The sequence below is a fragment of the Setaria viridis genome, chromosome 5 (genome assembly GCF_005286985.2).
Source record: "Setaria viridis chromosome 5, Setaria_viridis_v4.0, whole genome shotgun sequence".
Taxonomy (NCBI): Eukaryota; Viridiplantae; Streptophyta; class Magnoliopsida; order Poales; family Poaceae; genus Setaria; species Setaria viridis.
In genome coordinates, this window is record NC_048267.2 from 19,992,748 (window position 1) to 20,018,079 (window position 25,332).

Below are 25,332 nucleotides of genomic sequence, written 5' to 3' on the forward strand. Positions count from 1 at the left end.
CACTACCTTGGGCACACGCCTCGGTAGGTTGCCAGGTCTAAACAACGACAGCTGGCGCACCAGGTAGGGGTCTCGCCAAGAATCCACTGGTGAACTCGATGGCACAAGTCATCATCAAGCCATTTGTCGCGTTCGAAGAAGGCGTGACGTTCATCTTCAGCTCTGGGTTTGCATCGTAGACGATGCCGGAAGCTTCCGCCGCTACATCGTACCAGCCCCGGAGAAGAAGCAACCAACCATGAAGCTCCAACGCGAAGCTCTGGAGGATCTCGTCGAAACTTTCGGCGAATGTTCAATTTTTGACCTAGTCAGAGGCTGGGGGGACGAGTCTGAGTACAACTGGACTTCTTCCACTAGTCGTATTGACTTGCACGAGTCGGCACAGTAGCCATCGTGTGAGTTGGACTACTCCAAGATTCGATTCCCGTTCGGACTCTGCAACACGGCCATTCTTTATCAGGCGGCCTTGTCCAGATCGCAATCCAACACGGATAAGATCGAGGACCTCAACTACTAGTCGGATCAGGATGAGGAGACACAAGGCAGATTTGTCTACTAGCTCAACATGAAGCCATCCGCTCTTGCCAAGGATGACGATTCGTGCCTCATCGCCTACCTCGATACTCTCCCGTACCAGGAGGGAGCTCCTCTGTCGCCCATCACAGAAGAGGGTGGCTCCATGAAAGTCATCACCTCTAGTTCGGGAAGCTTCTCCCCAAAGCGAGAAGTCTTCGCCATCATTGCTGGAAAAGAAGATGACAAAGAAGGGGCTAGAGATAGACACCCACGATGTGAATGTCATCCAGATGATGTCTCGCAAGATGAGCACACTGCTGACGTCATCGGGGAAGAAACTGAAGCTCGAAGAACTCGACGAAGGACGAGGAACTCTGCGAGAGCGGAGCATCGGCGCCATCTTGCAGCTGATCTACCAATTCAGAATTTGGGCAAGGCTTTCGAAGCAGTTCAGACTCGCCACCAGCATACTCCTCTTGCCACCATCGCGTCCATAGATCTCATTACCCATGTTCTATATTGTCTTTGTCAGTTATCACAATGAACTTCTCGGATTGAATAGTTCAAGCAATTAGTTTTATGTTGAGTTACTGAACATCATACTACCAGGTTATTTGTATATTTGGTCATGGTTTTGATCATCACAGCAAAACGATGAAGAAGGTTGGAGCCTTTCGTTGGCACTCTATAGACAGTGAAGCTACTTATGATATGAACCCGCTACGGTTGATTCCCGATCTTTCGATGAGAGAGGCATGGATAACTCGATTGTTGGATGGAGACGACGTTCACGGCTTGACTATAGCCTTCCAAGCTGCGCCTTAGCAACCGATACAGCACCTCCAATGGCTGCCACGATCTTGTGGAGCACGTCACCCGGCCACTAGGGCACTCGTCCTGCAAGCAATCGAAGAACTAGCAAGAACAAGTATAACAAGTACTGAATTTACTAGATGAAGATGAAGGTTTCCAACAAAATCTCAATAAGGTGGGGTTCCGAAGACAGCAAGACGGGCGGCTGATCCAGCACGCGCGCTTACAGGCAAGTAGCGAGAGCTAAACTTGATCTAAACAAAACCCAATCTGTTTGTGGCGGCTCTAATCCTTATTAATGCCTAGGAGGACGACCAGGAGGGTGTTGGGGTCATGCTCCAACCCTAGGACATGTCCCTAATGGACCCAACTTGATACACGACCCATTGGGCCAAAATAAGGTGACGCAGCACCAGAAAACCTATCGGTAGTAAATTAGTCATTACGACCGCCTCAGACCAGATATAGACTTGAGTCCAGATCCATATGAAAATAGACTTCATAACGAATCCGTGAAGTACTTGAACGCCCCAATCCGTGTCCGTATGCGACCATGGTGACCATCACAAGTTGGTACTGTCCTGGAGTCCGAATCCAGCCTGCGCGAGTCCGTTTCCCTTTCGGTCTTCTCCATGATTCCTAACCAAAACAAGAGTGCACGCGTCTCCATGGTCTAAATAGGATTGACAGGAACTCAAGAGTAAACTTACTTGATGATTAAGTTGACGAGGACGGGCACGAGTTATAGGACCAGAAACTGGTACTTGTGTAGGTGTGGATGTATCGTTGGTGTTGATGTCCTCATCATCCTCCCCTTCTTGCATTTGAGTCGTCCTCGACTCAAGCTCTTCTTCTTCTCCCAAATATGGCTTCAAATCTGCAATGTTAAACGTGCGACTAACCCCAAAATCGGCAGGCAGATCGAGCTTATATGCATTATCATTAACTTTCTCCAACACTTTAAACGGTCCATCAGCCCGAGGCATCAATTTAGACTTTCGCAATTCAGGAAACCTATCCTTTCTCAAGTGCAACCAAACTAAGTCACCAGGTTCAAATATTAGTTCCTTTCTACCTTTATCACCGGCAAACTTATATTTAGCATTCATACGCTCTATATTTTCTTTAGTTGTTTCATGCAGTTTTAACATCAATTCAGCACGCTTAGTAGCATCAAAATTTAATTTTTCAGAAGATGGCAAAGACATCAAATCAATAGGAGCACGAGGCAAGAAACCATATACAATCTGAAATGAGCACATCTTTGTAGTAGAATGCAGCGAACGATTATAAGAAAATTCAATGTGAGGCAAACAATCTTCCCACATCTTAATATTCTTCTTTAAAACAGCCCGTAACATAGTAGACAAAGTTCTATTGACAACTTCAGTTTGACCATCAGTTTGGGGATGACATGTAGTAGAAAATAAAAGCTTAGTTCCTAGTTTTCCCCATAAAGTCTTCCAAAAATGACTAAGAAATTTAGCATCACGATCAGAAACAATGGTGTTGGGCACACCATGCAAACGAACAATTTCTCGAAAGAACAAATCAGCAATATGGGTAGCATCATCAGTTTTATGACATGGTATGAAATGTGTCATTTTAGAAAATCTATTAACAACCACAAACACACTATCACGACCCTTCCTAGTCCTTGGCAAACCCAACACAAAATTCATAGAAATATCTTCCCAAGGCGCACTAGGAACAGGTAGAGGCAAATACAAACCATGTGGATTTAATCGTGACTTAGCCTTTTGGCATGTCGTGCAACGAGCAACAAACCTCTCCACATCTCTTCTCATCTTTGGCCAAAAGAAATGACCAGCAAGGACGTCCTCCGTTTTCTTCACTCCAAAATGCCCCATCAAGCCACCTTCATGCGCTTCCTGTAGCAATAACAAACGAACGGAGCTAGCTGGAATGCACAGCTTGTTAGCTCTAAACACAAACCCATCACTAATGATGAATTTGTTCCATCCTTTTCCATCTTTGCAATGCAGCAACACATCTTTAAAATCAGCATCATTAACATATTGGTCTTTAATTGTTTCTAATCCAAAGATTTTGTAATCAAGTTGATTCAGCAAAGTATATCTCCTAGACAAAGCATCAGCAATAACATTCTCTTTCCCTTTCTTGTGCTTAATAACATAAGGAAAAGATTCAATAAATTCAACCCACTTAGCATGTCTACGGTTCAGATGTCCTTGACTATGAATATGTTTCAAAGATTCATGATCAGAATGAATAACAAATTCTTTGGGCCACAAATAATGCTGCCATGTTTCTAATGTGCGAACAAGAGCATACAATTCCTTATCATAAGTAGAATAATTCAGAACAGGCCCGCTCAATTTTTCACTAAAATATGCAACAGGTTTGCCTTCTTGTAACAAAACACCACCCAATCCAATTCCACTAGCATCACATTCAAGCTCAAAAGTCTTATTAAAATCAGGGAGTTGGAGGAGGGGTGCATGTGTCAACTTATCTTTCAGCATGTTGAAGGAGTTTTCTTGTACTTTGCCCCAACTAAAAGGCACTCCCTTCTTCGTGAGCTCATTCAATGGTGCAGCAATGGTGCTGAAGTCCTTCACAAAATGGTGATAGAAACCAGCAAGTCCTAGGAAACTCTGCACTTGTGTGATAGTCTTCGGTACAGGCCATCCCTGTATAGCTTCTACCTTAGCTTGATCAACCTCAATTCCCTGTGGAGTCACAACATAACCAAGAAAAGACACTCGATCGGTGCAAAAGGTGCACTTCTCAAGGTTACCAAATAAACGCGCATCTCGTAAAGCATTAAAAACAGCACCTAAGTGATCAAGGTGGTCATCCATAGATTTGCTATAAATCAATATATCATCAAAATAGACCACAACAAATTTTCCAATGAAAGCACGAAGAACCTCGTTCATTAATCTCATGAAAGTACTAGGTGCATTAGTTAACCCAAAAGGCATGACTAACCACTCATATAAACCAAATTTAGTTTTAAAAGCAGTTTCCATTCATCTCCTAATTTCATACGAATCTGGTGGTACCCACTACGCAAATCAACTTTGGAAAACACAACAGCACCACTAAGTTCATCAAGCATGTCATCCAATCGTGGAATAGGGTGTCGATATCGAATGGTGATATTATTGATAGCTCTACAGTCAACACACATACGCCATGTTCCATCTTTCTTAGGCACTAAAATAACCGGAACAACACAAGGACTAAGAGACTCACGCACATAACCTTTGTCGAGTAGTTCTTGCACTTGTCGCTGAATTTCTTTCGTTTCTTCCGGATTTGTCCTGTATGGCGCACGGTTTGGCAAAGATGCACCAGGAATAAGATCAATTTGGTGCTCAATCCCTCGTATCGGTGGCAGCCCCGCTGGAATCTCACTTGGAAACACATCAGCATACTCCTTCAAAATGTTAGCAACAACAGGAGGCAAAGAATGCTGCATGTCATGAACCGAAATCAAAGCATCCTTGCATACCAAAGCATAGGCAACAGAAGTGGAAGCAACCAATTCATTAATATCAGATTTAGTAGCAAGCAAGCAATGTCCTTTCAATCTTATCTCATCTTTCTTACTACTAACAGATTTGACATTTTTTCGCTCTCGGTTTTAGTTTTCTTAGCTTTAGCAACATCATCACGGACAATAGCTTCAGGAGACATAGGAAGCAAAACAATTTTCTTATCATGGTGTATGAGAGAATACTGATTTGATCTACCATGATGCATACAATCCGTATCAAATTGCCATGGTCTACCTAGCAGAATATGACAAGCTTCCATAGGCACAACATCACATTCAATAACGTCATGATATGATCCAATAGCAAAATTAATTCGCACAAGTCTCGTTACCTTAACCTTACCGCTATTGTTGAGCCATTGAATATGATATGGATGTGGGTGCGGTTTGGTTGTAAGTGCAAGCTTCTCCACCATATCGCTACTAGCCAAGTTGTTGCAGCTAACCCCCATCAATTATCAAATGGCACGAACACTCTTTAATGACACACTTTGTTTGGAACAGTGTATGCCGCTGATTTTGCTCCGCCTTCTCCATTTGTGTGCTAAGCACACGCTGCACAATGAGGCTCTCATAATGATCTGCATCCTCTGCACCAATCTCTTCTTCTGGTTGTTCCTCACTACCTGCATGGTGAGCAGCAAGTAAACCAAGTGTATCTTCATCAAAATCACTAGCAGAGGAATACCCACCATCTTCTTTGACCACCAAAACACGCTTGCTAGGACAGTCACGCTGCACGTGTCCAAAGCCCTTGCATCGATGGCACTGAATATCTCTTGTTCTACCCGTGGATGCAACCGAAGTGGTACTAGTGGCTGGTTTCTGGGTAGTCTTGGTTGCTGAATTTGTGGGAGGAGCACGTTGCTTGTCGCTGGACAGAGATGGTGGTGCCGGCCGACTCGGAGAGTGAGCGGGTGGAGGTGCACGTCCGGTCAAAGAAGTAGTCGTACGCGGCTGCCATGATGTAGATTTTCCTGCAGAAATATTAGTCTTGGTACTAGCACGTCGCCCCTGCACTTCCCTTTCAGCTTTACAAGCAAGATGAAACAAACGGGTTACGTTAGTATAATCTTTATAAGCAAGGATGTCTTGAATTTCATGGTTTAAACCACCCAAAAATCTAGCCATAGCAGGTTCCTCACCCTCCTCTAAGTTACAACGCAGCATACCCATTTGTAACTCCTGATAATATTCTTCTACACTTTTAGCACCCTGTCTCAATTGTTGCAACCTATTTAAAAGATCACGTGCATAGTAAGAAGGAACAAATCTAGCTCGCATGACCCGTTTCAAAGCATCCCATGTTTGTGGCATGTTATTAGGATTTTTCTTGCCATGTTCTATCCACCAAACAGAAGCAAAATCAGTGAACTCACTAGTAGCAGCCCTAACACGTGTATTTTCAGGAAACTCATGACATGCAAACTTTTGATCAACAGCAATTTCCCAAGTAATATACGCATCAGGATCATATTTACCATCAAAAGGAGGTATCTTAAATTTTATCTTACTGAAAGCATCATCATTATTATGTACCTCGCGTCGTCGATAACCACCCATACCTCTGTGATTATTGCATAGTCGTCGGCGATCATGAGCATCTGGGTCATCTTGTTCAGTATCATCATCCCAATTGTCCTCGACACGCTCATCCTTGTTGTTATCTCCATCATGTCCATTAGTGGTTTTGGCATGCATCTCATCAAAGCGCCTCAAAATAGCAGCAAGGCTTTTGTCAATACGAGCGACTGACGTCTCCAACCCTGTAAGCTTGGTGTTGGTGGCAAGCTGCGTGGCCTCCAACTGCCCAATCTTCTCATTCGTCACCTGCAAATCATCATCGAGCCCCTCGACGTGCCCCTTCACTAGCTTTTCAAAATGTTGTATGATGCCCTTGGTGCGGGGAGAATGTGTGGCGGAACCGCCCAACTTAAGCTGGTTTAAGTGCGCCTAATCGCTGTCGGAACAACAATTATCCCAAACGCACCTAAAACAGCGTAAGTCCGGTAGTCCGTCGAGTGTCCCTAGGACTCCTCGAAGGATCCACGGCATGTCTCATAACCATACATCAGGATAATATCCGTGATGGGATAATATCAACAAACATTACATTTTTACATACATAATTAAGAGGTACGAGTTATTACAAGACATAAGTTGAGGCAAACTTAGTGATGCAGTGTTAGACAAGCTCTAAGATTAAACATAAATAGTTCAGGAGAAGATGCATCGATAAACTGTTTTCTAGAGTATTGTGAGACTCAGGTCAATACTCTAGGTCTTCGGGGTCTCCTCCTCGGTAGCCTCCTGTGGAGCTTCTAAAAGATAACCACAAGGGGAAAACCCTGAGTACGGGGTACTCAGCAAGTCTTACTCGACTAACCAATATAATAGTTTTTCTTTGGAATGCATGTCAGCCTTTGGGTGTGCTTGGTTGACACAATTTTGCCGAAAAAGCTTACTACGAGTGAGGCCTTAGTTTTATCTTTTATTTTAGTTAAGTTATTACCTAACCATTCTAGATGATAACAGAAGTAAAACAATCATAGTTGTTAAATCATACAGCACTTGGCAATAGGAGATTTTATATCGCATGATTTTATGCTACGATGCTTAACAACGATCAAGTGCATTCACAACCGAGAATTGCGGCGATCCGGATCTAATTACATCCTGCAGGAGAGTACCCCGATCACCAGCATTATACGACTGTCCAGGTCGTACTAACAACCTCTCGATTAGCAAAGTCAATGATTAGGAATACAACTACCCGGACCCAGGGATGCACCCCCACATGGGACCCCACGTCTGGCCTGATCTCCATGTGAGTTTCAGGCTACACCCCTGCCAATCTCCAGCACGTCAAGCGCGGGTACGAAGCATTCCTGATCATAGAATTTACTAACCTACTGGGCTTTACTGGTCCCATACCCAGTAAGTGATCAGATGTTTATCACTTGATCAACAGTTAAGACACGAATCGGGCCTTAACCAGATTAATCTAGCAGACAGAACTACATCTCTAGCTTCTGTCCATTTTCATATTCCGGACTATCCTTCATAAGCAACATGTATGACTTAAGAGTTTTCCTTAAGGTTGGTAAACCAATCATGTAAGCAAGTAAGCAATTCTAGACTTGGGTAGTTTCTAGGATTTGAACAAGTGGCAAAGATGTCCTTAAATCAAGGCATGATCATACACAAGAATAGGTTTCAATCAACTCCTAGACTTAGTGCATACAATAAGCAAATAACCTATGACTAGTCACATAAAATAACGACTCCAAAATAGACAGGTATAAATGCACCGGGGCTTGCCTTGATCGCTAAAAAGATTAGTAGAAGCCGACGGATTTGCTTCACAGGGAACAAATTCAAACACTTCGTCGGATTCCAAGGATCCTTCTGAAAATTCCCAGTAATCTTCTTCCGGTGCTTCTGGATCTACGTCACATATACATGCAGGGGGTTAGAATGCAAACTTTCCTTCATGATAAAGTTGCAAGCCAACAAGGACTATACTACTTATCATGATAAAGTTGCAAGCCAAACACACACAAAAATCTAAAAAGATTTACCTATATTTTTATTTTTCTTATTTAACCCTTCCTATAGCTTTTCTTTTAATTTTTGAAAAAGTGGTAAATATTCTCTAACTTGAAAATCTAACCTCCTATAGGTTAAGAATTATTTGTGATTAATAAAGTATTATTCACCTTTTATACATTTTATAAATATTAAGTATTTATTTAATTACCTTAAAAGGAAGGCATTAAATAAATACCCGAATTTTTATTATTTTCCTAGGGTGTAAAAATTTTAATGCATAAAGGAAAATAAAATAAGCCTAACAAAATTGGTTTCACTAATTTTGGACACTTCTACAAATTTCTGTGATTAAAATGGTGTAAAACGAATTTAAACGAATTATTTTGCTAAAGAAATCTAACTTTTCCCGAAAATCGCCCGAAAAACTTTTCTTACTCACCCATTCTCTACCCTCTCTCATGAACCACTGCACCCCACGGCGCGGACCCCACCTTCCTATTCATCTATACCGACCGGCCCTATTCCTCCTTCCGACGGGCCCCGCGGGCCGTTTTTCTTTTCATTCTCCTTTGGCAGCCCAGCACTGGCCCACGGCCTTCTTTCCTTTTTCTCCCTCTCTTCGAAAACCGGCCAGCTTCACTGGGCCTTCGGCACTTTTCTTTTTCTATCGCTCGCGCACGTAACTCCCTGGGCCTCCGCAACACCAGCCCAAGAACTGCTCCGGCCTTCTTTTCTTTTTCGGCCGAACCGCGCGCGCTGCTACTGGGCCTCCAACGCGTCGCGGCCCAGCAACCGGCTGCACCGCTTCGGCCTGCTCCTTCTCCCTCTCTTCTCTCTGACGCGCGGGCCCGAGCGCCGAGCGCTTCTTCTACCTCCCGCCAAAACGCGTCCGCGACAGGGGGCGGCGCGGCTCGCCGGCCGGCACCCTCCCGGCGGCGGGACTAGGTCGCGACACCAACCCTAGACCTACACGACCCTGTGCGCGGCAACAGCTCCCCGGGAGATGGCCGGAGCCATCCCCTCCACGGCGACAGGCGGCGACTCCCTCGGCCGGCCGTGGCTCCTTGCGACAACAGCTTAACCGACTCAAACGACTGCTTCTACTCCATCCTCGGACCCTAAAGACTCGGCTACGACTACTCAAGAAGGAAGAAAGGCAGCGCAAGGTGGTTCTCACCATGAGCGGGCGGCGCGACGGCGGCGGACAGAAGCGGCGGCGAACACGGTTACTCCGGTATGGATGTGGGACAACAACTAGTCTGGGGTGTAGTTGGGGTGTTTGTGGGGGAGTGGACGAGAGGAATCGACGGAAGCTGCGGGGAGGTGATAGAATTTTGCGCGGCGGTGATACTGGTCAGAGGAGAGCGGGCGGCGGTAAAAAGAGGAGGCAGTGAAACGGTGGCGCGGGAACAGTAACTATTCAAGCGATTCACCCCTCGCATGGACGACACCGTGGCCTACCCGTAGGCTTGCGTGGTGAGGAGGTGGCCTAGCTAGTTGCCCTGGCGGTCGACCGACGACGGCGGCGGCGACACGTCTGGAGCTCTGTCACCGTTCTTCTGGCGCCCGTGATCTTCAGAAGGAACTGACGGTTGATCCTCAATCCGACGGCTTCCCGTGCTTTAACAGAAGTTGAGGATAATCTCATGACCGTCATCTTTTATTTTGGCGTCGGCTCGAGATAAACATCGAATCAACTGAATTCTTGAAATTTTGCTCGGGTTGGTTCTGAATGTTGACTGAATTGTAAATGCAGTTCGTCAGTTTGACAGTGATATTGACCTTAATTTGGGAACCAAATTAAGGACTTAAATCTTGTTCTGTCAATCCAACTTCTTCCTAAACATGTCCTCCTATGTCCCAATGTTCCATTTTGCTCATGAACAAGTACCTTTCTTGATCCACATTGCTCTGAATTTGGATTCAAAGTCGATGCCTAGCTGCTGTTCAGACTTAGGCATTTTCAGAGTTTCAGACAACTATGACAATGTGCTAACTTTAAGCTCGAGTTTGACTTCCTTCCCTTCACTGTTCCTGGCCAACAACACATGAATGTTGTAGTCCAAGATTCACACTTCAATATAGTGTAGATGTTCTAATGCACTTATTTGGAAAATTCTCCAAAAATCAATTTCCAAAATCAACTCTGAAGCTGTTTTCTCTGAATCCTATTTTCGGACGATGAACAGTACACGATCTTTTTCTTTTTCTTTCTCTGATTCCTTTGAGATAATTGGCACTAATTTGGTTCCAAATTTTTGATCTTCCAGTCCTAAATACTCTTACACTTGTATCCCACATTTGTGGCAAATTTTTCTGAATCAAAAATTTGAAATTCAAATTTCGGTCAAATTTGGCCGAATTTGAAATTTTTGTCAATTTTTCTTCTTTTTCTTTTGGAATTGCTTCTAATTTCTCAAGTTGTTGTAATGCCTCCAATGGCAGCTATTACAGCCTCTCCCGAGATTCCCGGGGTTAAATCCTTGGTTTTTGGAATGGAAAGGAAACTGCGTCAGGTCATTTACTCTTTCTTTTTCTGTACAAGGATAGTGGGGTGGTGGTCCTTGTTTATCTGTTCCTGACGGTTTCAAATAATTCCGGATACTTAGACTCTAGGTCTTCCGCTTTTTCCCAAGTAGCTTCGTCCGGAGTATGATTTTTCCATTGCACTTTATAAAACGTGATACTCCGAGTTCGGGTATCGCGTGTCTTTTGATCCAGAATTTTAATAGGTTTCTCTTCATATGTTAGATCCGGTTCGAGCTCAATTTTTGGATCCTCTAAAATTTCTTCTGGGACTCTTAGGCACTTCTTAAGCTGGGATACATGAAATACGTCATGTATAGAAGCAAGTTGGTCTGGCAATGACAGCTTATATGCCACGGGACCTTTTTGTTCCAGAATTTCATAGGGACCAATATATCTCGGGGCTAGCTTACCTTTTACTCCAAAGCGCTGTACGCCTTTCATTGGGGATACTTTTAAGTATACAAAATCTCCGGCATAAAATTCCAAGAACCGTCTTCTTTTGTCTAAATAACTCTTTTGCCGGGACTGAGCTACTTCCAAGTGCTTGCGAATTTTTTGGACCTTCTCCTCGGTTTCCATAACCAAGTCCGATCCCAGGTGTGTCCTTTCTCCTACTCCTGACCAATTTAGAGGAGTTCGGCATCTTCGACCATACAAGGCTTCGAAAGGCGCCATCTTAATGCTAGCTTGATAGCTATTATTATAGGAGAACTCGGCTAGGGGTAAACATTCATCCCATAGCTTAGAAAAGGTAAGGACACATGCTCTCAACATGTCTTCTAATATTTGATTGACCCTTTCTGTCTGTCCTCCAGTTTGAGGATGATAAGCAGAACTTCTAATGAGGGTAGTACCCATATCCTTTTGTAGTCGTTCCCAGAATCTGGAGACGAACTGGGAACCTCGATCGGAGATAATGGTTTTTGGCACTCCATGCAAGGATACAATCCGGGCTATATAGAGTTTAGCATATGTCGACACCTGGTAAGTAGTCTTGACTGGAATAAAGTGAGCTGACTTAGTAAGGCGGTCGACAATAACCCAGATGGAATCATACCCCTTAGAAGTGGTAGGTAATCCTACTATGAAATCCATAGAAATATCTTCCCATTTCCAGACAGGAATTTTTGAGGGTTGTAACAAACCTGCTGATTTCTGTAGTATGGGTTTAACTCTTTGGCAAGTGTCACATTCTGACACATATTTTGCGATTTCAGGTTTCATTTTGGCCCACCAAAATCTTTGCTTTAAATCTTGGTACATTTTATTGGTTCCGGGATGAATGGAGAGCTTGGATGAATGTGCTTCTTCTAGGATTAATCTTCTCAGGTTCTCATCTTCCGGAACTACTATCCTGTTCTTGAAATATAATCCTCCGTCTTCTTCTTGATTAAGTTCAGGAATCTTCCCCTCGGCTTTTCGCTGATAAAGTGCTTTAATCCATGGGTCTTCTTTTTGGGCTGTTATGATTCTTTCTTTTAGGGTATCTTGAACCATAACATTCTGGAGGGTGCCTTGTTTTACTATTTCCAAACTTAATTCTCCCATTTCTTCGCACAGGGTCTTCAGGTTAGACTGGACGGTAGTACAATGGCATTGGGCTTTTCTGCTCAAGGCGTCGGCCACCACATTAGCTTTACCAGGATGGTAATGAATTTCTATTTTATAGTCTTTGATCAGTTCTAGCCACCGTATTTGTCTCATGTTTAAGTCCATCTGAGTGAAGATGTACTTCAGACTTTTGTGGTCGGTAAAGATACGACATTCACTACCTAAAAGATAGTGTCGCCATATCTTTAGTGCATGCACTACGGCAGCAAGCTCTAAGTCATGAGTAGGGTAGTGCTCTTCATGACGTTTTAACTGACAAGAAGCATAAGCAATAACCCTGCCTTCTTGCATTAGAACACACCCGATGCCTGTTCCTGAGGCATCGCAGTATACATCAAAGGGTTTTTCTATGTCAGGTTGAGCTAGTACTGGGGCTGTAGTCAATAATTTCTTCAAGATTTGGAATGATTTTTCACACTCAGGTTTCCATTCAAATTTCGTGTCCTTCTTTAATAACTCGATAATTGGCTTAGAAACCTTAGAGAAATTGGGAATCAATCTACGGTAATAGCCAGCCATTCCCAAGAAGCTTCTTACTTCATGAACAGAAGTTGGCGATTTCCAATCCAGTATATCCTTGACTTTTCCGGGATCTACTTCAATTCCTTTTTCGGACAGTATGTGCCCAAGGAATGGAACCTTCTTTAACCAAAATTCACATTTACTAAACTTGGCATATAACTGGTGTTCCCGGAGTCTATTTAGAACAATGCGCAAGTGTTGCGCATGTTCCTCTTCATTTTTAGAAAAGACAAGGATATCGTCTATAAAGACGACCACAAATTTATCTAGTTCTGGCATGAATACTGAATTTATGAGATACATAAAATGCGCTGGGGCATTTGTCAATCCGAAAGACATAACCAAATACTCATATAGTCCATATCGGGTTGAAAAAGCTGTTTTTGGTATGTCTTCGGGTTTTATCTTAATCTGGTGGTACCCTGACCGAAGGTCGATTTTTGAAAAGACCTTAGCTCCGGACAACTAGTCGAACAACAAGTCAATCCGTGGCAGCGGATACTTGTTTTTGATGGTTACCGCATTCAAAGGGCGGTAATCCACACATAACCTTAATGTACCATCTTTCTTTTTAACAAAGAGAGCTGGGCAGCCCCATGGTGAAGTACTGGGTCGGACGAAACCCTTATCCAACAATTCTTGGAGTTGTGTTTTTAATTCTGCTAGCTCTTTAGGTGGCATTCGATACGGTCTTCTAGAGATAGGAGCGGTGCCGGGTTCTAATTCAATAGTGAATTCTACCGCTCTGTCAGGCGGTAGCCCAGGCAAATCTTCTGGAAATACATCTAGGAACTCATTAACGACAGGAATAGATTCTAGAGTCACTGCTCTAGTCTTTTTGACCATTTGGTCCAAACAAGGTTGAACGGGTAATTGGAGTTCGAAAGAGTGGCCTTGGTCATCTTTCAGGCTAACGACCCGTGTAACCACATTAATTTGAACTTCATGTGCTTTCATCCAATTTACCCCCAAAATAATATCTATTCCTTGATCTTCCAGAATTAAAGGATAAGCTCCCACTTTATTTCCTTCTAGGTTTAAAATCACATTACGAGCTACTTGATTGGTATTCTGTGTGGCACCAGTAGCTTGAATAGCATATTTGACATCTAAGGTATGAACTTCTAGTTGATGTTGTGTAACAAACTTTCTACTTATAAAAGTATGCGATGCGCCGGAACCAAACAAAACCATAGCAGGATAATTGTTAACAAGATACATACCTGCTAGGATTGGCTCTCCTTCTGGAATTTCTTCTACAGTCATATAGTGAGCCTGTCCTATTTTGGTGTTGACAAACTTGCGACGGACAAACTTTTGTCCAGTGCCTTGGCCCGAGGTCTGAGCCTTTAAGTTCAAATTTCCCCCAATTTTGGGAAAAAACGACAGTCTCGGGCGAAATGTCCTGGCTTCCCACAGTTGAAACAAACCTATGGGGTTCCCGAAGGAGTAGGGTTACGAAACCCGAAAGATGGTGCAGTTCCAGGACGAGGGGCAGCACTGGGAGCTCTGGCATTCCAGGACTGGAAAGGCCGTTGCTGGAATGAAGGACGATACATGGGTCGGGGAGGACCTCTATATACCATCCTCATCCTCTGAGGAGCATTTCCAAAATTTCCAGAAGGAACAGTCTTCCTCTTTAATGCTTCTTCTTTCTTCAATGTTTCATCCAATGCTTTCATCTTTTCTTCTGCGGTAATGGCTGTACTTACCGCGGAACTGTAATCAGCGAAAGTGCAGGTGGATAACTTTTCCTGCATTCTTGTATTAAGTCCTCGGAGATAACAATCCCTCTTTCTGGTTTCAGTGTTAACATGCTCTGGTGCATACTGGGCTAGATGATCGAACTCACTGGTATATGCCAGAATACTGCGAGTTCCTTGTTGCAGTCCCAAGAATTGTTCCAGTTTCATTCTCATGACACCTTCCGGTATAAACTGCGTCCGAAAGGCTTCCTTAAAATCTTCCCATGTGACTTCCCTTCCCATTGGCTGTCTGGCCAGATGACTGGTCCACCAAGTTGCTGCGGGACCTTGAAGCTGAAGCCCCGCAAATTCGGCCTTCTGAACGGCAGTACATTGGGGGATTACCCGAAATTTTTGCTCCATGGCCTGAAGCCACTCGTTAGCCTCCAAGGGATGCTCGGCTTTCAAGAAGACTGGGGGACGCGTTTCCAGAAATTGGGTGTAGGACACCCCCTGCTCCGGCTCTCTCCTACGTCCACCATTGCCGGTGTTCTGTACTATCATCTGAAGTAATCGGGCTTGCTCTGCCCCGGAATTCATCAAACTGGCTATTGCATCAGCCAATGTAGGTGCTCTGGGTAAATCCTCTTCCTGTCCTCCTCCGGAACCTGAAGCTCGGGGTTCTCGGGGGTCCGTCATGCTGCCAAGAGTAACAAGATATTAATATCTACGGTGCATTTTATCAAGTAACTCTCTGCATACTAACATATCACACATCACAGCATGCTCACACACAAACCATACTTATGTACATACTTATTTATATTACATGCCTAAGAGTTAATATTTACAAAACCCCCTTAGTGCCACTTGTCCATCACCCATATCTTACAAGAATATATTACAACATTTTCAAACCAAGTTCATTTCAACCGTCATAAGGGAAAATGCCCAGTTCTTCGGCATTTAATCCCAGTCGTGCCATGGCTTCTTGCAGGACGTCTTGGTCCACGGTCATCAAAGTTTGCCCTGGGGGAGCAACAGGTGGAGCTTGATTGACAGAATTTTCACTCCCGGACTCCGGTCCGTAGTCACTCCAAGTGCGGGAAGTGTCAGAGGTGCTAATTCCAGAATTTCCTTCCATTTCTTCTGGCTCCTCTTCTTCTTCGCCTTCCTGTTCTTCTTCTCCCCACTGCTGCATAGGACCATAGCCCTGAGGGTCTAGTCCATCGGCATTGGCATTAGCCCAAGCAAACTGTTGATTTCCCACAGGGACTTCGCCCTGGTCATCTTCCATGTCCACATCAAAGCCTTCCAGATTCTCATGAGCATATAAATCTATCTCAGGATCTGCCGGGGGCACTGGATCTTCCTCCATTTCTATCACAGGTACTAGCTGATCCGCTTCCTCCGGGTTCTGTGGTTGAGGCTCTTCTGGTGGGGGAGGTGGTGGAACATTGACAATATTTTGCGCAGGTGCTTGAGCCTGCATTTCTTCCAGGGCTAGACGAAGTGACAAAATCTCGTCTAGCTGCTGAAATCTTTCCGCCTCCAGCCTATGGACATTGGATTCAGCTTCTTCTCTTGCTCTATCCGCCATGCTTCGACTTGCTTCGATGAACCCTTGCATTGCCCGAAGTTTCTCTTCATAATCTTCAATCCGCCTGGACTGCTCTCGCATTGCCTTTTCCATCTCATGCTCCCTTGCCATTGCCGCCTTCTTGTACATTTCCTTGTCATACCGGGCACCCATCACTTCCATTCTAGTATCTTCGTTCTTCTGCCTCTGATTATAATACTCCCGGATACAAGCTTGATGTAAGTTGTACATAGCGGTCATGTAGTCAGAAGCAGCAGCCACCAAAACATCGTGCTCCACACGAGATGTGTTCTTCAAGGCTTTAATCCTCCGCTTCCATACCCCGTCGTCTTGATGCTTGATTGGATAGAATCGAGCAGAGCTCAACCCTATTTCTACCTTATGATTCTCACACAGCTCAGTAAGAGCTGTCATGGCTGCCCTTTCTATAGTATCGTTGAATTCGAAACCTGATTCCATTACTTCCTCCAAACGCCAATTAGGTCGGGTATCATCATCTGGGATATGCACATACACCGTGCAATATTGCTTATGGCCGGTATCTTCCTTTCTCCAATAATACTCTGGGGGACTATGAAAACCCAACTCTTGTAGTGTCTTCCAGAGTAACTGTACGAACCCCGGTTTGTCCAGATAACGACCACGGGTCCACCCATCCCTATCTGTGTAACCTTCTTCGAACATCTTATAAAAGAAACGAGGTCAGGTCTAGCGGCACTCACCAAACCCAAAAATTTTAAACATGCAATGCAATTATGATGCAACGATTCCTACGTACTTTCAGACTCATACACACACTCGTTAGGAAAATTGGTGGCATCGTAATCTCTCCCTAAATAATAAACTACCGAATACTAGCGACACGCAGCAAACAGTTAGCATCTGCAAAACAATCAACCAGTTAATACTACTGCCACCTATGACTCTTGTTTTTATTATTTAAAATAGTCTCAGTGTTTTAAAAGGTAATATTTGTTGATTATCCCAACCTACGGCTCTGATACCAGCTGTGGCGGAACCGCCCAACTTAAGCTGGTTTAAGTGCGCCTAATCGCTGTCGGAACAGCAATTATCCCAAACGCACCTAAAACAGCGTAAGTCCGGTAGTCCGTCGAGTGTCCCTAGGACTCCTCGAAGGATCCACGGCATGTCTCATAACCATACATCAGGATAATATCCGCGATGGGATAATATCAACAAACATTACATTTTTACATACATAATTAAGAGGTACGAGTTATTACAAGACATAAGTTGAGGCAAACTTAGTGATGCAGTGTTAGACAAGCTCTAAGATTAAACATAAATAGTTCAGGAGAAGATGCGTCGATAAACTGTTTTCTAGAGTATTGTGAGACTCAGGTCAATACTCTAGGTCTTCGGGGTCTCCTCCTCGGTAGCCTCCTGTGGAGCTTCTAAAAGATAACCACAAGGGAAAAACCCTGAGTACGGGGTACTCAGCAAGTCTTACTCGACTAACCAATATAATAGTTTTTCTTTGGAATGCATGTCAGCCTTTGGGTGTGCTTGGTTGACACAATTTTGCCGAAAAAGCTTACTACGAGTGAGGCCTTAGTTTTATCTTTTATTTTAGTTAAGTTATTACCTAACCATTCTAGATGATAACAGAAGTAAAACAATCATAGCTGTTAAATCATACAGCACTTGGCAACAGGAGATTTTATATCGCATGAGTTTATGCTACGATGCTTAACAGCGATCAAGTGCATTCACAACCGAGAATTGCGGCGATCCGGATCTAATTACATCCTGCAGGAGAGTACCCCGATCACCAGCATTATACGACTGTCCAGGTCGTACTAACAACCTCTCGATTAGCAAAGTCAATGATTAGGAATACAACTACCCGGACCCAGGGATGCACCCCCACATGGGACCCCACGTCTGGCCTGATCTCCATGTGAGTTTCAGGCTACACCCCTGCCAATCTCCAGCACGTCAAGCGCGGGTACGAAGCATTCCTGATCATAGAATTTACTAACCTACTGGGCTTTACTGGTCCCATACCCAGTAAGTGATCAGATGTTTATCACTTGATCAACAGTTAAGACACGAATCGGGCCTTAACCAGATTAATCTAGCAGATAGAAATACATCTCTAGCTTCTGTCCATTTTCATATTCCGGACTATCCTTCATAAGCAACATGTATGACTTAAGAGTTTTCCTTAAGGTTGGTAAACCAATCATGTAAGCAAGTAAGCAATTCTAGACTTGGGTAGTTTCTAGGATTTGAACAAGTGGCAAAGATGTCCTTAAATCAAGGCATGATCATACACAAGAATAGGTTTCAATCAACTCCTAGACTTAGTGCATACAATAAGCAAATAACCTATGACTAGTCACATAAAATAACGACTCCAAAATAGACAGGTATAAATGCACCGGGGCTTGCCTTGATCGCTAAAAAGATTAGTAGAAGCCGACGGATTTGCTTCACAGGGAACAAATTCAAACACTTTGTCGGATTCCAAGGATCCTTCTGAAAATTCCCAGTAATCTTCTTCCGGTGCTTCTGGATCTACGTCACATATACATGCAGGGGGTTAGAATGCAAACTTTCCTTCATGATAAAGTTGCAAGCCAACAAGGACTATACTACTTATCATGATAAAGTTGCAAGCCAAACACACACAAAAATCTAAAAAGATTTACCTATATTTTTATTTTTCTTATTTAACCCTTCCTATAGCTTTTCTTTTAATTTTTGAAAAAGTGGTAAATATTCTCTAACTTGAAAATCTAACCTCCTATAGGTTAAGAATTATTTGTGATTAATAAAGTATTATTCACCTTTTATACATTTTATAAATATTAAGTATTTATTTAATTACCTTAAAAGGAAGGCATTAAATAAATACCCGAATTTTTATTATTTTCCTAGGGTGTAAAAATTTTAATGCATAAAGGAAAATAAAATAAGCCTAACAAAATTGGTTTCACTAATTTTGGACACTTCTACAAATTTCTGTTATTAAAATGGTGTAAAACGAATTTAAACGAATTATTTTGCTAAAGAAATCTAACTTTTCCCGAAAATCGCCCGAAAAACTTTTCTTACTCACCCATTCTCTACCCTCTCTCACGAACCACTGGACCCCACGGCGCGGACCCCACCTTCCTATTCATCTATACCCGCCGGCCCTATTCCTCCTTCCGACGGGCCCCGCGGGCCGTTTTTCTTTTCTTTCTCCTTTGGCAGCCCAGCACCGGCCCACGGCCTTCTTTCCTTTTTCTCCCTCTCTTCGAAAACCGGCCAGCTTCACTGGGCCTTCGGCCCTTTTCTTTTTCTATCGCTCGCGCACGTAACTCCCTTCTTTTCTTTTTCGGCCGAACCGCGCGCGCGCTGCTACTGGGCCTCCAACGCGTCGCGGCCCAGCAACCGGCCGCACCGCTCCGGCCTGCTCCTTCTCCCTCTCTTCTCTCTGACGCGCGGGCCCGAGCGCCCAGCGCTTCTTCTACCTCCCGCCAAAACGCGTCCGCGACAGGGGGCGGCGCAGCTCGCCGGCCGGCGCCCTCCCGGCGGCGGGACTAGGTCGCGACACCAACCCTAGACCTACACGACCCTGTGCGCGGCAACAGCTCCCCGGGAGATGGCCGGAGCCATCCCCTCCATGGCGACAGGCGGCGACTCCCTCGGCCGGCCGTGGCTCCTTGCGACAACAGCTTAACCGACTCAAACGACTGCTTCTACTCCATCCTCGGACCCTAAAGACTCGGCTACGACTACTCAAGAAGGAAGAAAGGCAGCGCAAGGTGGTTCTCACCATGAGCGGGCGGCGCGACGGCGGCGGACAGAAGCGGCGGCGAACACGGTTACTCCGGTATGGATGTGGGACAACAACTAGTCTGGGGTGTAGTTGGGGTGTTTGTGGGGGAGTGGACGAGAGGAATCGACGGAAGCTGCGGGGAGGTGATAGAATTTTGCGCGGCGGTGATACTGGTCAGAGGAGAGCGGGCGGCGGTAAAAAGAGGAGGCAGTGAAACGGTGGCGCGGGAACAGTAACTATTCAAGCGATTCACCCCTCGCATGGACGACACCGTGGCCTACCCGTAGGCTTGCGTGGTGAGGAGGTGGCCTAGCTAGTTGCCCTGGCGGTCGACCGACGACGGCGGCGGCGACACGTCTGGAGCTCTGTCACCGTTCTTCTGGCGCCCGTGATCTTCAGAAGGAACTGACGGTTGATCCTCAATCCGACGGCTTCCCGTGCTTTAACAGAAGTTGAGGATAATCTCATGACCGTCATCTTTTATTTTGGCGTCGGCTCGAGATAAACATCGAATCAACTGAATTCTTGAAATTTTGCTCGGGTTGGTTCTGAATGTTGACTGAATTGTAAATGCAGTTCGTCAGTTTGACAGTGATATTGACCTTAATTTGGGAACCAAATTAAGGACTTAAATCTTGTTCTGTCAATCCAACTTCTTCCTAAACATGTCCTCCTATGTCCCAATGTTCCATTTTGCTCATGAACAAGTACCTTTCTTGATCCACATTGCTCTGAATTTGGATTCAAAGTCGATGCCTAGCTGCTGTTCAGACTTAGGCATTTTCAGAGTTTCAGACAACTATGACAATGTGCTAACTTTAAGCTCGAGTTTGACTTCCTTCCCTTCACTGTTCCTGGCCAACAACACATGAATGTTGTAGTCCAAGATTCACACTTCAATATAGTGTAGATGTTCTAATGCACTTATTTGGAAAATTCTCCAAAAATCAATTTCCAAAATCAACTCTGAAGCTGTTTTCTCTGAATCCTATTTTCGGACGATGAACAGTACACGATCTTTTTCTTTTTCTTTCTCTGATTCCTTTGAGATAATTGGCACTAATTTGGTTCCAAATTTTTGATCTTCCAGTCCTAAATACTCTTACACTTGTATCCCACATTTGTGGCAAATTTTTCTGAATCAAAAATTTGAAATTCAAATTTCGGTCAAATTTGGCCGAATTTGAAATTTTTGTCAATTTTTCTTCTTTTTCTTTTGGAATTGCTTCTAATTTCTCAAGTTGTTGTAATGCCTCCAATGGCAGCTATTACAGAATGTGGCATATTTTGACTATCCTCTGATCCTGTCATGGTTAGACAAACAAAGGCAACAAGAAAACAGGTGAAGAAATAAAAACCCTACAGCTATTAGGATGTAGCTACTGCAAGGCGCTCACTCTCAACCCGTTACACAAGCTCTTACCAATTCTTACCTTGCTCAACAGGAGGGACGGCTACCAACAAGTCTGCAACCGTGGAATGAAGTGTATCGGTGCCGCAACAACAGGACCTGTCAAGCTGTAGTCGAAATATATGGAGCTATAGGTGGGCTGAAGCAAGGAAGTACTAGAACCACGTTAGTTGCAAGCAAATTGAACAAACGCTCAACGACGTTATTGTGCTGGTCCTAGGCTAGTACGTGCTAGAGACGCGAGCCTGGACACAAACGAAGTCACTAAGCTACAGCAAGGAAGGATCACAAGGAGAGGAAAAAACAACAAAAGAAAAACCCTTCTCTTCTTTCTTTCTTTCTTTCTTTCTTTCTTTCTTTCTGTTTTTCTTTTCTTTCTTTCTTTCTTTCTGTTTTTTTTTCTTTTCTTTTTTTTTCAAGTAGCACAGAGCTCAAATTTTGCAACAAGAGATAACAAGCTACTTACAACAATTAAATATTTCCTTGGGAAGGGTGATTCAGTAGTAAAGTCAAACAAGTGGCTGTTTTGCAAATCCAGCAGATATGCAAATCTCCAGGGTGATTCCGAAGTGCTCAAAAAGAATTTGGGACCAAGGACAGATCCGTTGGAAAGAGGATAAGTTCAGGTTTCCAGATTGTATTCAAACTCCTTATTCGGACTCCTAACAAAGGAAATATGGTGCTTTTCTTCTCAAGATGAAACAGGACTCCGAAACGAATTCTGATTTGAACTTGTGGGATTTTCTTTTTGGAGATGGAAGTATGGATGTGGATGAAAGCTCCAAGGATGTGATTTGGTTAATAGTGGTAAACAAAACAAAGGAATTTGGAAAATCCAATCTGATTTGTGGAGAGAAACAAATAAACTCGAATCTGCGATAGTGACACAAACGTGACAAGAACTCGAAACTCTAAACGACTAGATGCTAAGACCAGCAACTTGACACGACGATGCAACCATTAATTCAATAAGCCCTAACTAAGCAGTAATAGTAAAAGGCTCAAAGGGTTTTTTGGGATTATGGAGAACTAAGCTACTAATTTTTTTTTGGCCTTTTCTGGACTATAGGAAATTAAAAACAGCAAAGAACTAGAAGTCTCTCACCGATAAACCTTGCTCTGATTACCAACTGATATGAACCCGCTAGGGTTGATTCCCGATCTTTCGATGAGAGAGGCGTGGATAACTCGATTGTTGGATGGAGACGACGTTCACGGCCCGACTACAGCCTTCCAAGCTGCGCCTTAGCAACCGATACACCACCTCCAATGGCTGCCGCGATCTTGTGGAGCGCGTCACCCGGCCACTAGGGCACTCATCCTGCAAGTAATTGAAGAACTAGCAAGACCAAGTATAACAAGTACTGAATTTACTAGATGAAGATGAAGGTTTCCAACTCAATCTCAATAAGGTAGGGTTCCGAAGACAGCAAGACGGGCGGCTGATCCAGCACACGCGCTTACAGGCAAGTAGCGAGAGCTAAACTTGATCTAAACAAAACCCAATCTGTTTGTGGCGGCTCTAATCCTTATTAATGCTTAGGAGGATAACAAGGAGGGTGTTGGGGTTGTGCTCCAACCCTAGGACATGTCCCTAATGGACCCAACTTGATACACGGCCCATTGGGCCAAAATAAGGTGACGTAGCACCAGAAAACCTATCAGTAGTAAATTGGTCATTGCGACCGCCTCAGACCAGATATATACTTGAGTCTAGATCCATATGAAAATAGACTTCATAACGAATCCGTGAAGTACTTGAACGCCCCAATCCGTGTCCGTATGCGACCGTGGTGACCATCACAAGTTGGTACTGTCCTGGAGTCCGAATCCAGCTTGCGCGAGTCCGTTTCCCTTTCGGTCTTCTTCATGATTCCTAACCAAAACAAGAGTGCATGCGTCTCCATGGTCTAAATAGGATTGACAGGAACTCAAGAGTAAACTTACTTGATGATTAAGTTGACGAGCACGGGCGCGAGTTGTAGGACCAGAAACTGGTACTTGTGTAGGTGTGGATGTATCGTTGGTGTTGATGTCCTCATCAACTTATCTGCCTGATTTCAGCTCTCTTTTCACCTTTCATGTCAGATATTGCACTGGCAATTTGGTGTACATTATGACTCTGCTTGTTTTGGCTATAGTGTAGATTACTCCTGAGTGAATATTTGTTTCTGACTAATCTTTGTGGTGCATTGCTTCAAGCAAGAGATGGATTCTACCAAATGCATACATACAGGTTTGTGAAGCCGTGAGAAATTGCTGTTTGCGCACATATTAGTTTCAGTTCAGACCACACTGCATTGGCCTGCATGCATTTAAATTGCGCTGCTCATTGTGGTCACATATAATTTTTTAGCTCAACACAGAGATGTCTCCGGTGTTATTGCATTGGGGCAAAACTGAGCAAGATAATGTCAATGTTAATGCCTGTTTACAGGAAAGTTAACTATATGGAGCTGAAGGCCAGAACGTCCTCTCTCTCTACTCAGGGATTTGATTCTTGAAACTGCAGGGCCAAGGTTAGATTATTTCCTTATCTTTTATTTTTCTCTTTAGTGCATGCCCTATATCTTTCAGGGGTGTAGTTATACCTATGGCCCATGCTTTTGTACAGATGATGGTTACTAGGATAATCAGATCTCTCTTAGTATTCAACAACCGCTACCAACTGATGGTGGCTGTGTTTAATTTCCCTGAAGCACTATCGTGATTGATTTCTTTAATCATCCTGTTGTGTCCTTAATTCACAATACGATTCTTTTTACCATGTTTTTTTATTACTTTTTGTTTGCTAGGAAGATGGTGAACTGACGGAAGCGGCGACAGCTATAGCTTGTGAAGGAGGCGGCAATGGGTATCGCTGCTGCAGAGGCGGTGGTCCCCTCCTCAGCATCTCAAAGAAGGCGGCCGTGGCGGCTTTCTACAGCTTCTGAGTTCTTGCGGTAGAGACAATGCACATTGGATGAGCTCAGGATCGCCGGTCCCTCATGTATGGCGACCTCCCCATCCAGCTTGGCTTCATGAGGCAACGCTACCGATCTTCCTATGGCCGGCCTTCCCTTGATCCAGTCTCATTGAAATATTTTCAATTCCTTATTTCATCTTTGCATTCATGCCTTAGGGATGTGAGTTGTTCATTGGAAATATCAGATTTCAAAAGGGTGTGAGCATGCTAGATTTCCCGTAATTTTTGCAGGACTGAAATTTCTCATATTCAATTACTAAAGTGTTGGTCATTTCGTTTCATTCCATGTTTACGGTTTCCTTTTCAGACATGCTACTGAAATTGTGAATTGGTTTCTGCCAGGTACGACCCATTTTTGGATAGAACATTGGACACTCAATTTAGAGTAGAACTATTTTCAGAGCATCATCATCAAAGAGTCCTAAAGTATTGGGGGCCTAATGTGCTACTATGGTTATCTTGTTCGTAGGCAAGTATCAGGGCAGTGCACATAAGCTGTAACTTGCAGGCAGGAAGAATCAGTAGGCCACCCCAATGTGCAACCACAGAAGGTGATTTACTACAGTGGTATTTAGCTTCTAAAATATTATCCTTTCGTTGATCAGTCCATACTGGTTGGTGGTTCCTATGTCACCTTACCCTTGTCTTTCTATAATTAACATTTGGAACTTCTCAATTTTTCATCTGTTAGTGATTAAAGATATATTGGTTGCTCCTTAATATTCGCCACTGCTTACTTCAGATTTTCTGTTGTGATCTACATATGTATAATTATTTATTGAGCATGGGTG

The 25,332-nt window shown here is 43.8% G+C and overlaps 1 pseudogene; it reads right to left on the reverse strand.

Moving 5' to 3' along the window:
- The window catches only part of LOC140222823 (uncharacterized), a 31,118-nt pseudogene extending 14,965 nt beyond the window's left edge, over positions 1–16,153 (reverse strand).
- Between the last annotated feature and the right edge of the window lie 9,179 nt (positions 16,154–25,332).